Below are 15,343 nucleotides of genomic sequence, written 5' to 3'. Positions count from 1 at the left end.
AGTTTTAGGTTCACAACAAAATTGAGAAGAAGGTGACCTTCTTCCATATTATCAGAGACCTTCCATATCTCCTCTGCCACCACACATGCTTGCTTTCCTCATTATCAACATCGCTCACCAGAATGGTACTTGTGTTATCAAGGACGAATAGATACTGACACATCATAACCACCCTAAATCCATAGCTTATATTGTGGTTCACTCTTGGTGTTGTGAGTTCTGTACATTTGGAAAAATGTGTGATGACATATATCCTTCGTTATAATATGATTTAGACTATTTTTATTATTTAAAAATCCTCTGTGCTTTGGCTATTCATTCTCCCACCCAAACTCCTTTTTGCACCATGTCCATAGTTTTGCCTTTTCAAGAAATGTCACACAGTTAGACATACAGCATGTAACATCTTCAGATGGGCTTCTTTCACTTAGTAATATGCATTTAAGCTTCCTCCATGTCTTTTCACGGCTTGATACTCATTTCTTTTTAGTGCTGAATAACATTCCATTCTCTAGATGTACCACAGTTTATATATTTATTCACCTACTGAAAGACATCTCAGTTGCTTCTAAGTTTTGACAATTATGAGTGAAATTGTTAAAAACATCGATGTGCAGACTTTTGTGTGGACAACAAGCTTTTAATTCCTTTGGATAAATACCAAGGAGCATAATGGATGGTAAAATTATGTTTAGTTTTGTAAGAAACTAAACTGTTAGTGTCTGCCTAAACCGCTTAACTGTCTAAATAACTGCCAAACTGTCTTCCAAAGTAGCTATACCACTTTTGCATTCCTGCCAGCAACGTATGAGACTTCTTGTTGCTCCACATCCTCATCAGCATTTGATGTTATTAGAGTTCTGAATTTTGGCCATTCCAATAGGTATGAATTGCTTTAATTTGCATTTCCCTTATAATATATAATGAGGAGCATATGTTCGCTTGTTTGCTTCTTAAGTGAGGTGTCTATTAAGGTTTTTGGCTAATTTTTAAAAGATTGAGTTGTCTGTTTACTTACTGTGAAGTGTTAAGAGTTATTTACGTGTTTAGATAAGAGTCCTTTATCTAATGTGCCTTTTGCAAATACTTGCTCCCAGTTTGCATCCAGTTTTCTAATTCTCTTGATATTGTCTTTCATATGGCAGAAATTTTTAATTATGATGAAGTCTACCTTATCAATTATTTCTTTTCTGGACTGTGTCTTTGGTGTTGTATCTAAAAACCATCACCATACCTAAGGTCATCCAGGTTTTTCTCCTATGTTATCTTATAAGTGTTTTAAAGTTTGCATTTTACATTTATATCTGTAGTCTGTTTTGGATTAACTTTTTTGAAAAGGATAAATTCTGTGTCTAATTTTATTTTGCATGTGGATGTCTAGTTGTTCGAGCATTTTTTGATAAAAAGACTATTTTGACCTCATTGTATGCCTTTGCTCCTTGTCCAAGATCAGTTGACTTTGTTCACGAATTTCTATTTCTGTCCTCACTTTTTGTTCCATTGATCTTTTTTTTCTGTTCTTTCACCGATACCACACTGCCTTGATTACTGAAACTTTATAGAGCAAGTCTTGAAGTCAGGAAGTGTCAGTCCTTCAACTTCAACTTCAATATTGTGTTAGCTATTCTGGATATTTTGCTTCTCCACATATACATTATTATTTTTTTAATTTTTTAATTTATTTTTTAAAGAATTTATTTATTTATTTATTTATTTATTTATTTATTTATTTATGAGACACATTGAGAGAGAGAGAGAGAGAGAGAGGCAGGAACATAGGCAGAGAGAGAAGCAGGCTCCATGCAGGGAGCTCGATGTGGGACTCGATCCTGGGACTCCAGGATCATGCCCTGGGTCGAGGGCAGGTGCTCAACCGCTGAGCCACTCAGGCATCCCTATTTTGTTTTTTAGATTTTATTTTTAAGTAATCTCTAAACTCAATGTGGGACTTGAATTCACAACCCCAAAGTTAAGAGTCACATGCTCTACCAACTGAACCAGCCAGGCACACCTACCTATATACTTTAAAAGCAGTTTGTCAATACTCATAAAATAATTTGCTGGGATTTAATTTGAATAGCATTGAATTTAGAGATTAAACTGGAAAGAGCTGACATCTTGACAATTACCAAGTGTTCCTATCCATCAACATAAAGTATCTCTCTATTTAATTCTTTGATTTCATTCATTGGAGTTTTGTTGTTTTCCTCATATAGATCTTACACATATTTTGTTAGATTTATACCTAATATTTCATTTTTGAGAGTGCTAATGGTATTGTGTTTTTAAAGTCTAATTCCACTTGTTCATTGTTGGTGTATCAGGAAGTGATTGACATTTATTTAATAATATTTTATCCTTGTAACCTGCAACCTTGCTATAACTGCTTACTGTTCCTGGAGTTTTGGGTTGATTCTTCTGAATTTTTCACATAGACAATCATGTCATTGGCCAACAAAGACAGTTCTATATCTTCCTTCCCAATTTGCATACCTTTTATTTCCTTTTCTTGCCTTATTGCATTAACAAAGACTTTCTGTAAGATGTTGAAAAGAGAGATGAGAAGGGCTATCTTGGTCTTGAACCTAATTTAGTAGAATAGCTTATTGTTTCCCATTATTAAGTACCATGTTAACTGGAGGCTTTTAAAAATCCTCTTTATGAAGTTAAAAAACCTCATAAGGTTTTTGAAAGTTAAAAGGTAATGAATATAAAATACTTACTACTCTGTACTTAGTATGTAATAATCCTCAATAAATGTTAGATATGATGATGATGATGATGATGATGATATAGTACCTGACACTGTAATAGGCACTTTAGATATGAATTCATACTGTTTATTAAAGTTCAATAAAGAACTTTACCATATCAGCAGAATCAGATGTATTCTTCACTTGGTCTTTCTAGGAATCAGTGATCAGTAGGCTTTCATAGGTTTTTGCAAATTCTCTAGAAGCTCTTGGACATAGTCTCTCTGCATACTGGACATCTTTCCAGCAAATGTGCTAAACTGCTTGCTGTCTTTTTTACCTTAACAAAGAGTTGACTAGAAAGACTAAATTTATCTTTTTTCTGGGAACTACTCCAACATACTTGTACTTGTTAATACTCATTGATCTGTGTAGCCTTATATATCTAGAGTGCAGGCTTAGGAGATTAGGTAAAAACAGTAGGGGCAGACTTTCCAGATCATCCCAATACAATAGAACCTGTGTGCAGGAGGCTCCTTAGGTAAACTCTTCAAGCATGGTCTTTTCTTTCTCTCCCAACCTCAATAAACAACAACAAAACAAAAACAAAAAAATGTGTCTTCTAAGCACATACCACAGAAGGAAACCAAGGTCAGCTCGTCACTGTTTTAGTCACTGAGGGATGTACCAGAGGCCTTGTTAATGAAGATACTTTTTTTAGCAGTGAAAGAAGGATATACATGAAAATTGCTGTCAGGCAGAATATTTTGATAATAATAATAATTAATAATAATAGTAATAATAGTAATAATAACTACTAGGATGTTTATAAGTTTAGAAAATATGTTTGGAAGATAGTCATAATGATTCACTTAGAATACTATGGGCATTTTAAAGCGCATTTGTGAATTTTTAGTTTAGCATTAGGAAAAACCAAACTCCAAATTCTCTGATGTCTTCCACAGTTTGAATACCAGACTGGAAAATGGCACTTATTCATTTTTCTATTCTTATGTCATTTAAAATATTTTATTTTCTTTGATATCCTATCTTAGCATTTTTAATTTTTTAGCAATCTGATATTATTTGGATAATACACTTAAATAAAAACAAAGCACAGAAAATATATGTATATTTTAGAAATAATATTACTTCAGCACTTTGAAAATTAAATTGTGCCTTGTTGTCCTTGAAGGAGAAAACATTGAATCTTCCAAATTAATGAAGCTACTGTTAGGTAGGAACATCCAAAAAGAAAAGACATATATCAAAAAAATATAAGAAATTTCTCAGACTATATTTCTATCAAGCATTAGCCATTCTCCTAAAAAAAATTTCTGTGATAGGTTTTAGTCTCTCAAAATTGCTGACATATATTCAACGTTTTGAAAGTTTTTATTTTAAGTTAAATATCAACTTCAAAAAAAAAAAACCCTTTTGGTTGTTGAAAGTCAGATAGAAAGCCATAATGGAGGAAAAAAAGCTAATGGTGAGACAAGTATAATTCAAATTATATTCTAATGTAAGAAAACTGAATTGTATCCCACACAATATATGTTGGCTTTCATTGTTGTGATTAAAATACAGCAGCTAGAAAAGGTTTCACTTTTCATTTTAATAATAGATCTATTTGGTCATAGACATGATATATTTTGACTACAAATGGCTTACCAAATGTAATTTAAGGACTGTATTCAAAATGCCAATGATTAATCTACGAAGTTTACTACAAAAAGGTTTTTAACTTGGGGCTGTTTTACTGCATTACTATGTGATCATTCCTTTAAAACTAACCAAAAGATTAAAATATCTGACCCCTGGTTTAACTTCTATCTTCCTGGGAATAAGGAAACAATTATACATGAGAATGTAGATAATTATTTTTGTCTTTTATAATGCCAAATTTGGGATCAATTTCCCAGACTTTTCACTTTTTCAGGAATTCACAGTTATACTTGATTGAAGCCCAAGAACTTTGCTACATCTGAGATCATATGAAACATTTCCCATTTTGAGCACTGCACAGGCTGGCAAAAATGATGAACTATTCTGAAATAGTATTTGACTTAGTCTACTACATTTGGTTCTGCACAATATTGATCAGTGTACTTGCTGGGTTAGCAACAAAACCTAGCATCATTATTCAGCACTATTTAAATGTAGCCAAAGGAGCTCTTTTTATTTCTTTTCTGTTTTCTCTTTTCTCTCCTGATAAATTGCACTGGGATCTTTTTAAATTAGACAGGACACTAGGTGGGGCATTGGGGAACATCCATCTGCATTTTTGAACTACATCTCTCGGATCACAGGTACCTTTTGGAAAGAAAATAAACAATGAATGTGATTCTTTCACTTTACCTGTTGAAAGCTGAATTTGCAGAATATAACTGTAAGATTTTCTTTTCAAAGTTACAGCCTTCTATCTCACTCCAAGCACTCCTGATATTAATTTGATAGACTCAGCCTCTGAATGCTCTTGTTTTAAGATAAGATCTACTCTGTTCACCTGGAGTCTGATTGCCAACCATGCAGAAATAATTACTGTTAAGCCTATTCAAATCTTTCCTGTAAAACACTATCTTCTGTAATATTTTCCTTAATTAACTTAATACTACCACTGCCCTCTGCTTCTTCCACAACCAAAATAACTGCAATTTAAGAATGTGTCTCCAACAAAAGGTAATCTGTTGCCAATCTCTTTTGCAAAGGTTATTTTAGACTAAACAAGATTTAAAAATATGTTCTGTCTCAAGGTAAAGGTTTTTTTAAGCTTAAAATCTGAACATGTCTATTGATATTTGGGCCTTTGACCAAAATCAATCATCACATTTTTTGTAACTTGCAATTGGTCTGTAAATTCAATTTTTAAAGTCCTGCATTTGTATTGAATACCTCTTGTGTGCTGCCTCACATCCTCTCAGTTCACATTTTTTCGCCTGGACTGCTGTGGCTACCTGCTTGGTGTGGGTGTAAGTAGAATATTCCTCTTTTCTTTTTTTTTTTTTTTTAATTTTATTTATTTATGATAGTCACACACAGAGAGAGAGAGGCAGAGACACAGGCAGAGGGAGAAGCAGGCTCCATGCACCGGGAGCCTGACGTGGGATTCGATCCCGGGTCTCCAGGATCGCGCCCTGGGCCAAAGGCAGGCGCCAAACCGCTGCGCCACCCAGGGATCCCAATATTCCTCTTTTCAATTGTACAAAGACTCTCAAGCATCCCACCTGGATCTTCTCCTGTGTGTGATCTTCTCCTTGCAGGACCTTGCCCAGAGCTCACGCAGGTGCCACGTGAAGTGGGATGGAATTTACAATCCTTCACTCATAGGACAGGAGCCCATAGTTTGATCCCTTCTGTGGATGATCCTATAATGTGCCTGGGAAGGTCTTGGAAGGATTAAACTGATAACCAATTTGACACCCTTAGACAACAAAAAGAGGCTAAATATTTCCTGACTATGCCTTAGTCCTTCTTCCTGTACATATTGGTGTCTTGGGCAGATCAAATATTTTTACCTTTAGAATCCTCATGCCTTGGCTAGCTATAAAATAGCATATAAGTGAACTAAACAGGCTTGTAGGTCTTCCCCATTTTGTCAGTAGCTATGCTATTTATAAGTGATGAAACTAGCACATTTGCTTTAATTACTTCACAGAATTTCATTGTATCTACATGTGCAATATCTATATATGCCAACATGAATAAATCTTGAAAATATAAAATTGAATGAGAACTAAGATGTAAAAAGATACAGAGAGAGAGAGAGAAAGATGTTATTTATGTAAAAACATGAAACACCGAGAGCTCAACACCACATGCTGTCATAGGTACAAATATATATAGTCAAGATATAAAGTAAAGACATATTCAGAATGAATATCTTCCATCTTTAGGTTATTGGTTACCTGTTCCTGAGCATATGGGGACCATTTGAGGATGGGGCAAGAGGATGCTATCAATGTAATTACAGCATCATAAAATAAATAAAACCAAAAAGCCTGAGAAAGAACTATATCTGAAACAAATATGACTAAATACTGTTAAATTTGAGTAGGTGGTTCATGTATATTATATATTTTCTTTTTAAATTTAGTACATGTTTAAAGAATTTAATATTGAGTTATTTTAGGAAATATTAAACTAAATGAAATGAAATACTGTGATAAAATATTATAGGCATAAGGCTACAATTTTTTTTAATTCACTTTCACTATTGGACCTCACAGTTATACTTACCATGGATACCATTAGAAAACTATCAATTGAGATGCATTGTATCTCTTCAAAAATCTACTTCTCCAATTTTGTTCTTTGTCCCATTTGTCTCTCGTTTGTACTTCGGTGGAATGGAAAACCAGTTCACAGTAGCTTCTATGATAAGAACCCACTAAAATCCAGTTTCTCCTCTTATTTTCCAAATCCTTGTTCAAGCTCTCTAGATCTTAGAAAGTGATCATGGTGTTTGAACAAGAATCTGGCCTGCCCTTTGGAAGAAAATTCCTCTTGTCTCCTCCTTTCTTATTCATCTTCCTATGCTGGCTGTATTTTCAAAGTTGCCTTGGTGGGTTGTTTGCTTGTGTTCAACTGAACATCAGTGTGGCCCTGGACTTAAAGCCATTTATCTTATATCTGATATGATTTACTTGTCAACTTTTACTATCCTACCAAATAATAAATAAGATTCCCTCATTAACCTTTTACTTTCAGATCTTTTAAAATCTAAGTCATAATATTAAGTCTCCATTTACTTGTTCTATTTTTTTAAACATCACCAACCTGTTAAGGCATTCTAAATTCTATATTGTAATTGCAAAATTTGTTATTTGTAGTTAGCCTTTTTTTAAGTAACAACAATTGTGTTATACTGTAATAAGGAGGAAATAAAGTATATGTTTGTTTCCACAGAAGTGTTTGCTAGCCACTAGGGTCCTTTGGCTACTTTCATTGAGATGGAAGACAGCTACTAAGTTTCTGAAGTAAAGCATCTGATTCAGAAGAGGCTTACTCAGAGGATGTTTACTTTCCACAGCATCTTAGAAAAAAGTTGGAGGATACACAAAATATTGGCACTGAGGAAAAGGCCATGGATACTTATAGAGAAATACTTTGTGTTTGATGCTTATATGCGTGGTGTGCAACATGTGGCATGCATGCATGTGCATATGTGCAACTCCATTTTCTATTATATGAAAGATGAAATGGAATCATTTTTAAAAGGATTTTTATGCAAATCATAACTGCATCCATAGAGGTATCACCAAATTTTGTATATAACCTTCGATGCTAAAAAATATTTAATGACATAATATATATTGGACTGGAACAAAGGTTGCTCATAGAGCAAAGGTTAAAGGAAGTGTATCCCCATGTGAAACAAACAACAGATTCTGGTTTGATCATTTTGGGGAATAGGGAATTCAATCTTATATGAAATAACAAAAAAAAATTGAAATATCCCCTGTGAGCCTTGGCATAAGGCAGTACTTGCAGCAACAGTGCCAAAAATAATAACAAGCCTGAACTTTATGTAAGTTCAGAATACACAGTTACCTGTACATCTACTCTGCTGAAGTAGTACTTCATATTTTTTAACTTTTAACAATACCATAGAACTTAAAAAAACAATGTGTAAAAAACCCTAAGATTTACTCTATGTGATGAGTGTGTGTGTGTGTGTGTGTGTGTGTGTGTGTTGAGTGGAAGGCAAGAAATGGGTGTGGCAGACAGGGAAAGGGAATAGTTTGACAAACATTGTCCATACTTTAAAACAATTCTTAAATTTAAAAAAAAAAAAAAAGCTAGTTGTGTGACCTTGGGTAAATTACTTAGGCTCTTTGCACTTCATTTTTTCTTCTAAATAAAAATAAGAATGGCATTTACTCACAAGGTTGTGAAGGTGATGCCAGCTGCTGTTAGCAAGACAGACGTGGTTGTTGCCAATGAACCTGAACAGTGGAGGCCTTGAGAAGATAAATATGTTGCTGCACTGGGGTGGAGGTAGGTTGGAGAGGGGAAATACAAAATCAAGAAAGTCTTCTCTGAGGATAATAAAATGGAGAAATAAATAAGGTAAATGCAAAGAACCATGCTACAATCAATTTCCAAAATACTGGAGTCTGATCCTCAGAATCCCAAATAAGAAAAGAATTTTACTGATCTTTTTCTTTTCTTAATTCTAGAATAATGACATTTTTTCACTTATGAGGTGACACTTAGCTTCCAGATGTCATCTACTTCCACAGATGACAGAGGTGTGGTTTTCCTGGCTTTACCACTTACTAGCTAAGCAAATTTGCACAAGTTACTTAAACTTTCTGTGTCACTACTTCGTTTCTCAAAGATAACAGTCATAATTAAAACCCTTTGCATAGAGTTAAATGAAATAATTTATATAAAGTTATTTGCATGGTCCCTGGCCACCACTTCATAAAGGCTCAGCAAATTTTAGCTGTAATGATTACCTTTCTATCTTGTCAATACCAAGACAGATTTCAATCCCTAAAATCTTTCCATTCACATTGTCCTGAGATCCCCTCTCAAAGCTCTTAGCTAAGAGATAGACATTTTCCAGATTGACATGGAATTAACTCTAGACTCAACAAACAGCAGGAAAATCTTATTTGTTTCATTGAAAAGAATGAAAGGTGGGATTTTAAATTGTTAAGTGTATAATTAGAAATGTTAATTGGCCAGAAATACCACTTGAGGCCCTATTATAACAACTCTACCAATTGTGCCATAATAGGAAACTCTTAATTATCTGAAAATTACCACCTTATCTGCCCCACCTCATTTGCACAGATGGGCCTCTCACAGCAACATTTTACACTGTGATCACCACCCTTAGCCACCAGTGATCGAATTGAGGCCACCTAGTCCATTCTGAACCTATGTAATACTCCCTCCCAGCAATTTGGAATTAAATATAAATTGTTTTGTTTTGTTTTCTTTTCTTTTTGGTGTCATAAGTCATCCACATTCTTATTGTAAGTTTCCTGTTTCTGCTTAAGTTGGTCTGTGTTATTTTCTGTAACTCCTGTTTAAAATATTCTAATTAACATCCATATATATTATACATTTTATCTCAAATTCAATCCAAACCTAAGATTATGTCAACAAATAGATGGATGATTAAGGTTTTATTAATATTATCTTAAAAAATCAACATTTACACTATAATTATCTAAACACAAAACAGTGAATGATTAACAATAATTATCTTCATCTTTAAGATAGGAAAATAAAAATATCAAATGTCCTTGAAACCAAGTATATGATTTTCTCACTAGACTGTCAGTTACTCATGTCTGGCAGTTATAGGCATCATGGCCAGTTCACATCCTTGGAGAGTATAAAACATTCATTTTTATTGGTGATCACACATATATAGGCCACATATATAAGACAAAGCTCGTGAAAATAGGTGAGAACAAAGGAATCTGCTAGACATGCCTAGCAAAACGAGAATGACATTTATAAAAAACCTAAGTCTAAAGTCTTGCGCAGAATAAATACATAATTCCAAGATATCTAACGCTTTTCTCAGACCTGACCTTTTTGTTAAGATAGAGAACTACTAACTATTATGATTGCTTAAAGGACTTACATTTAAGTGAGAAGTGTTGCTAAAATGTTAAATCTTACAACTGGCATACAAAGACAGAGAAAGAAGTGAACTGTGGAAAGTGCGTCACTACCTTTAGTAGTTTTGATATTAATCTGATGGGGAAAAAAAACACATGGGAAATGAAATCAACCCTATAACATACACAAAAGGGAGCATTAGAAATAACAAAATTAGTATAAGTAACTCTACTTACTTGATCTTACAAATTTGGTTTTCTTACAATGAAAGTACTTATATTTGTATATTAATAAAAACAATTTTCATCGTAGATTATTATCAGCTAAGTACATTTAGAACTTACACCCAAATCTTGTCCATTTATTTCAACATCTTTTTTTCTTCCATAGTTGGTGAAAGTAATTGAAATTCATTTTCACTAACCCAGAGGAGGACAATATTAATATTAATTTTCATTCTGAATACCGTTTAAAAAGAGATTTTTCTCATTATTAAAAAAGAAAAAACTGCTTAGCATATCTAAATGAAGGATATACAGTTTATAACAGAGTACAATAGCAATCATAGAAAGCTACAAAACGGTATTATTCTCGTCAGACTTCCATCAAATCAGCCATAGAAAGTGAAATATGAAATCTAAGCAAAAACGTTCAGACAGTCATGCATAGATGCATATTGTAAATACTTCTATTCAGCTTATTAGAGGCTTCCATGTTGTGTCTCTGTAATTTGTAGTTGTTTCATCAGCAGAGACCATTGTCTTTAAGCTACAGCATGCATTGCTTTTAAGAGTTAAATGGATCGGAGAGCATGAAAAAGCTATGAAAGCAAGCTGACTAATTTGTGATAATATTGAATTGAATAAAGGGCTGATTTCATCAAAAGCAGATGGAAGGATATTTCTGGTTTTTCAAATGTTAATGAATAAATACCATTTAATTTCATAAATTTTCAAAGTATTCTGAAGATAATTATTTCATAAAAATTTCTCATTTCCACTGCATGCATGCAGCTGCACTGAAGACCATGGGAGACGCGTGTGTGCAATTCCGGGCAGGCGGTAATAAGTCATTATCATAATTCAGAGGTGACTTCTATATACTATGAAAGTTAACACAGAAGAAGGCTACTGATGAGAGCATTTCTCTGAAATCCATGTCCATGGATAACTGAACAAGATGAGAATTTATGCCAACAAAACTTGGCCTGTTTTGCCAAAGAAATTTGTCCCCCTGAAGCAACACCCTAACTTTCCCTGTTCTAGAATTAACCAATTCATGTTATCTGATTTTGGGATATGCATCCTGTGTCAGGAAATCTTCTCCATGTGACCTCCTGGCTCCTAAATATAGAAACAACTTGGGAAAGGAGTATCAGAATATCAACAACTTGTGAGAACTTGTAAGAAGCCACAGAATGCACTTGTTCAGATGATGCATTTAATCTTAGCTGATAAAAAATAAAGGGTCTCTCCTTTTTCCTCTCTCATTTAGTTCCCAAGTCTCTGCTTGGTCCTTCATTATTTTAATTCTACTATGTTTATGTGAAACATCCTTTTGCATTCAATGTATGTTGGATGACTAGCTTTTTATGCATTCATAGACTAAACAGTTGGAATGGACATGAAAAATCAATCAGATGTGAGACTAAGAACCAAAGAAGCCCAATGACTTTTCCAATATCATGTGACTAGCTTGTGATAGAGGCCAGATAAAACATACATGCCTGAATTCTTTGGACTACATTTGTTCTTATAGAGAGAGATCTAAGACTATGTGAATTAGAATATACTGGGGTGATACTGAAAATATGAATTCATAGTTCCCATCTTATAACTATTGAATTGAAATATCTCAGATACAGCCTACAATTTGTGCTATTAAGAAGATCCCAGTGATTCTCATGTGTTAAAATTTTGAGTAACTATGATGCACCATAGTAACCCTTTTAGATTGCATGGAATAATACTGAATTTTTTGGGAGGGGATCTTAGAATATCATAATTCTAGTTTTTGTCAGTGCAGTTTGGCATGAACAGATCTAAAGTTATAAAAAATGAGACAGGGTAAATTCAAGGAACAGATATATGTGTAAGAAAAGAAAACAGCAAAGGGTGTCTAGAAGATATAAAATATGAGAATTATAATGCATTTGGTGAGGCATCAGAGGCACATATTTCAGAAAAATATTTTTTAGCGGAAGAATGAAGTTTCAACTAAGAGGATAGAGGCTATCACATGTAGTGAGAGCTGATATTAATGATGTTTTAATAGTGATGATGATTTTGATATTATCTATCGTGAAATCAAGAAGATAGGAAGAAGAGGCTAGGACAGGACCAGAGGAATAAGTTACAATTGACCCTGAGACATGTTGCATCTAGTCAGAAGGACAGAGAGTTGGGAGTTGGGTGTGATCACCATGAGCTTCTGTTGATGATGGAAGACATTGGTTATTGAAATGCATTATCATCACGAGTCCTTCACAGATCTACCACGACATCATAAGCCCTTGTTAGCCTATGGCATGGGTGCCTGATGAGCTAAGAATTGTTAGTTACATCTTTATTATCTTTGTCCTTTTGTGTCAACGTTTTAATACAAAATTTAGCTTTCAAGACTCAAGCTTCAATTTAAACATCCTCAGGAACTGGAGGGGCAAGCCTCTATTCACCTTCCAGAAGAAGGGAACCTCAACAGTCTTGTTTATATTTGGAAATACGAACAGAGGATGTCTTAGATCTTTGCTATTCAGTGTCTACAGACCAGCAGCAGGAACGTCGGCATCAACCATGAACTTGTTAAAACTGCAGAATCTCAGTCCTCATCAGATCTTAACTGAGTTAAAAATCTGAATTTTGGGGATTCCTGGGCGGCTCAGCAGTTGAACATCTGCCTTTGTCTCAGGGTGTGATTGGGCTCTCTGCAAGGAGCTTGCTTCACCCTCTTTCTGTGTCTCTGCATCTCTCTCACTGTGTCTCTCAAGAATAAATACATAAGATCTTTAATTTTTTTAAATCTGCATTTTTAACAACAACTTCAAGTGACCCATAAGCATGTTAAAATTTGAGAAGCTGTTAATCTGGGGTAGATGAAGATGGACCTCGACTCCAATCTTGTCCATTCCAGTATATATTACTCAAGAGTCTCAGATTAATTTTTAAAAATTTTAAAACACCTTTTATACCATATCTCTAATTTTTTTAATTCAAATAAAACACTTCAAAAGTGTTTTATTAATAAGCCTTTTATTTTTTAAGGCATTTGAAGTCCTCTCAGTTTAATTTCATCTGATGTATATATTCTCCTACTCATTTTCTCTTTACCAAAGCTTCAGTAAATTTACACTGATTGTTGTTACCCAGATATATTGGCACTTTCTGGTTCCCTTTGCTCTACTCCTGATGTTATCTAAAACTGAAATGTTCATGTCCCTTCTCTGCTCATGTTAATGTAACTTGCAATATCTCATTTTTCTACCACATCTTCCATGACATCTTCTTTACTATTGCCAAATGCAACTTTTAATAACCTCACATCGCCTTGTTCATATCTCTTCCATGATTTGTATCATGCCCTTTTTAACACATTTATTAATAACTGTACATTTAGATGAGCCATGTCACCGCTCTGAAGCTCTGTTGACACATAAAAGAGAGATCCTCACATAACTATTTAGCAGGCTTAATGTGAAATAATTTATGGAAAATCTCTAAAAATAGGAAGCATTATGCAAGTGTAAGATGCTCACAGTTTCTAGTCTCTTCTCTGAAACACAAGATCTTTGAAGAAAGAGATCATGCCTGTGTTCTATATTCTCTATAGATCATGCACAGTGAAAACACACAAGAAATTTCAAACAAATAAATGCATATTTAAGTGTAATTCTATTTTGATGAAATGTTATGTGTGGAAAACTGTATGCAATTAAATTACTTTATTTTCTTTCCAAGGACCTATGTGCTTATGTATTTTCTTAGAAGCTTCAGTTTTTACGTTCTGTTTTCTTTTATTTCCTTAACCATTGTCTTTGCAAATACAACCCCAACCACCTAAATTAGTAGGCTTCACTGGTGTGGTTAAAACTCCTATTCCATTTCTAATAAGGTTTCCTCAGTGTTGGAAGGCCTATTTGGCTCCACAATTCCCAGCTTTTCAGCTGGAAACAATGGTTAGAAATGCAGATTCTTGATTCAGACTGCATTAGATTGGAATCTCAATTACACCACATAGTAGCTGTGTCAATCCTAGAAGAGGAGTTTATTCTTTCTGATTCCTTATCTTAAAAAGAGGGTTAATAATAGAATTCAATGCATGACATTATTGAGAAATCAAACAGTTAACTCATGAAAATTGTGTATAACAATATTAGTCATAAAGTAAGTTCAACTAATGTTAGCTTGATTATTCTCTGAAGAAGCTCTGAAATGTAGAAAGAACTGCACCAATTTTAGAAATTTTTATTATTGTTTAACCCAGAATAGATCTCTTTTTTTATAAATAAAGAAATTCCTCTTGAGTTGTTTATGAGTTGAACTTTAAAGAAATTTAAAATTCCTTTCAACTAACAAGTATCATATAAATTATGCATTTTATATTATATCAACAAATAGAGTAAATCATTCTAATTTCAGGAAAAAAAATGTTTTCATGGGCACCGAAAGTCAATTTGTCATACAATTATCAATTGGATGGTGCTGTTATCAATGTAGAGACTGCTTGTGGCTTCTACTGATTAAAGTAGAGAATTGATTATGATTTTGGTTGATTTGTATATTCATAAGAGAGAGTGATGGAGAAAATATAAGATAAATCATTTTCTTCTCAAATTACATCAGTATTTCCAAATACATGTGTATATTAGAATAAGATTGTATTTAGTCTTCATAATAAACTAGCACAGAAACATTAGAATTAGCTATGTTTATCAAGAATTTGGAATTTATTCAAAATCAAAACATTATATTATAGCTCTATAGTTTTGATACATGCACGCACTATCATCCTCCTATTTTAACCCATTGAGAGAAATAATTTGGAATATAACAAAATAAAGAAATATAAGG

General features: G+C 33.7%; 1 long non-coding RNA gene across 1 annotated transcript in view; it reads left to right on the top strand.

Moving 5' to 3' along the window:
• The first annotated feature begins 741 nt into the window (after nucleotides 1-741).
• LOC112656508 (uncharacterized) overlaps nucleotides 742-15,343 on the top strand; it is a 31,190-nt gene continuing 16,588 nt past the window's right edge. Inside the window, exon 1 of the long non-coding RNA XR_003134361.2 lies at nucleotides 742-883. This is a non-coding gene — a long non-coding RNA (uncharacterized LOC112656508). The remainder of the gene's footprint in view (nucleotides 884-15,343) is intronic.

The sequence above is a fragment of the Canis lupus genome, chromosome 37, assembly GCF_003254725.2.
Source record: "Canis lupus dingo isolate Sandy chromosome 37, ASM325472v2, whole genome shotgun sequence".
Lineage (NCBI taxonomy): Eukaryota > Metazoa > Chordata > Mammalia > Carnivora > Canidae > Canis > Canis lupus.
The sequence above is the reverse complement of the archived record's forward strand: the minus strand, read 5'-3'. Positions and strand labels throughout refer to the sequence as shown.